At 43.8% G+C, this 2500-nt stretch overlaps 1 protein-coding gene and 1 long non-coding RNA gene across 3 annotated transcripts in view; both read right to left on the reverse strand.

Moving 5' to 3' along the window:
• Positions 1-2500, reverse strand: part of LOC138950247 (uncharacterized) — a 796434-nt gene that overhangs the window by 454734 nt on the left and 339200 nt on the right. The gene's annotated exons all lie outside the window — the stretch shown is intronic.
• LOC138950097 (uncharacterized) overlaps positions 1-2500 on the reverse strand; it is a 14413-nt gene that overhangs the window by 6683 nt on the left and 5230 nt on the right. The gene's annotated exons all lie outside the window — the stretch shown is intronic.

Below are 2500 nucleotides of genomic sequence, written 5' to 3' on the forward strand. Positions count from 1 at the left end.
GTACATTTACTTCAGCATGTGTCGACCCTATAATTTCCCATGTGATGTACATTTACTTCAGCATGTGTCGACCCTATAATTTCCCATGTGATGTACATTTACTTTAGCATGTGTCGACCCTATATTTGCCATAAAATGTACATGTACCTCAGCTTTGCATGCTCAGTCCTCAACAAGGCAGTGTATAGATTAAATAGTCATGTGATGTACATTTCCTTCAGCTTTGCATGATCAGTCCTCAACAAGGCAGTGTATAGATTAAATAGTCTGACGCCTGTCTATTTTCCGAATTCAAAATCAACTCAACAGTGCGTGGTTTCATATTCAGCAGTTTCCGTACTTCCTAAAATAAACCCTCCAGACTTTTGCCTTTTGGATTATCTGACTGTATGAGTATCAATACACACCCCTTTCACCTCCAGATGATCGGTGACATGAAGACTGAAGTCACAGCTAGGTTCAGGGCAATCCCAGACAGAAACATGTTCGTGTCATGAACAATTTTAAAGGATCATTTGGAACACATTTTGGAGACACCATAAAAGTCGGAACATATTAGCTACGTACAGAAAACTTTGCGGACAAACTGAAGTTCATGCGAAACAACTATGAAAATATTTCCTTAACTCAAATGAATGGAAAATGACCCCCTTCGTTGTAAAGTCACAAATTTCATCAATGACATGAACGCATTCCTCCTTGGGACATGCCCTGATCCTGCCTGCCATTGCTGTATTCAGCTCACTGATTGTGTAAGGTTGGATATCGGACACACGGCCGTCCAATCAGCCCTAAGGGAGCGATACCTTTAAGCGGCTTACTTTGGCTACCGCTTCATTTTAAACCTCTTCTTCTTCTGCGTTCGTGGGCTGAAACTCCCACGTACACTCGTGTTTTTGCACGAGTGGAATTTTACGTGTATGACCGTTTATACCCCGCCATTTAGGCAGCCATACGCCGCTTTCGGAGGAAGCATGCTGGGTATTTTCGTGTTTCTATAACCTTGCACCGAACTCTGACATGGATTACAGGATCTTTTCCGTGCGCACTTGGTCTTGTGCTTGCGTGTACACACAAAGGGGGATAATCCACTAAGCAGGTCTGCACATAAGTTGACCTGGGAGATCGGAACAATCTCCACACTTAACCCACCAGGCGGCCGCGGCCGGGATTCGAACCCTCCACCTTCCGATTAAGAGGCCGACGTCTTACCACCCCGCCACAGCGCCCGTCATTTTAAACCTCGTATATAAAAATATCGCCATTCCGGAACCGACTCAACAGTATTTTAAACCTCGTATACTGTTGAGTCGATTCCCAAATGGCGTTTTTTTCTTCGAAAGAGCACAAAAGTCGGACCATGTGACCTACATACTTGCAACTTGATCGACTGGTCATGCAGACTCTGAAGTTTATGTATACTAAGTATGAAGTCGTTCGGTCAACAGATATTTGACCCTCCACCACGGAATGAGTCGCATGTCACCGTTGCATGATATTCATATTTTTTTACATTTTCCTACAGAGTTTTTTATGCTCTATCCAGTAAAGAAAATTGTTTTAGAAAAGAGCGAAAACTGGTCGAGTTACAAGCCTGGGACTAAGGTGACCCTCACACTGTTACCAGACATCCCCCGGACTTAATATATTAAGCCTAGCGCAGAATCGCGCGAGGTGACATGTGACTCATTCCGTGGTGGAGGGTCACATATGATTTGGTTTTGTCGGTTGCATTTTTTGGGGTCATACATCCAACCGACCACCAAAAGAAAAAGAGAACAGAAAAATGAGCTAGACCTGGATGAAGGAGAAAAAGGAACTACAGAAAAATGAGCTAGACCTGGATGAACGAGAAGAAGGAACTACAGAAAAATGAGCTAGACCTGGATGCAGGAGAAGAGGGAAATACAGAAAAATGAGCTAGACCTGGATGAAGGAGAAGAGGGAAATACAGAAAAATGAGGTAGACCTGGATGAAGGAGAAGAGGGAAATACAGAAAAATGAGCTAGACCTGGATGAAGGAGAAGAGGGAACTACAGAAAAATGAGCTAGACCTGGATGAAGGAGAAGAGGGAACTACAGAAAAATGAGCTAGACCTCGATGCAGGAGAAGAAGGAACTACAGAAAAATGACCTAGACCTGGATGAACGAGAAGAAGGAACTACAGAAAAATGAGCTAGACCTGGATGCAGGAGAAGAGGGAACTACAGAAAAATGAGCTAGACCTGGATGCAGGAGAAGAGGGAAATACAGAAAAATGAGCTAGACCTGGATGCAGGAGAAGAGGGAACTACAGAAAAATTAGCTAGACCTGGATGCAGGAGAAGAGGGAACTACAGAACAATGAGCTAGACCTGGATGCAGGAGAAGAGGGAACTACAGAAAAATGAGCTAGACCTGGATGAAGGAGAAGAGGGAACTACAGAAAAATGAGCTAGACCTGGATGAAGGAGAAGAGGGAACTACAGAAAAATGAGCTAGACCTGGATGAAGGAGAA

The sequence above is a fragment of the Littorina saxatilis genome, linkage group LG16, assembly GCF_037325665.1.
Source record: "Littorina saxatilis isolate snail1 linkage group LG16, US_GU_Lsax_2.0, whole genome shotgun sequence".
NCBI classification, from domain to species: Eukaryota; Metazoa; Mollusca; class Gastropoda; order Littorinimorpha; family Littorinidae; genus Littorina; species Littorina saxatilis.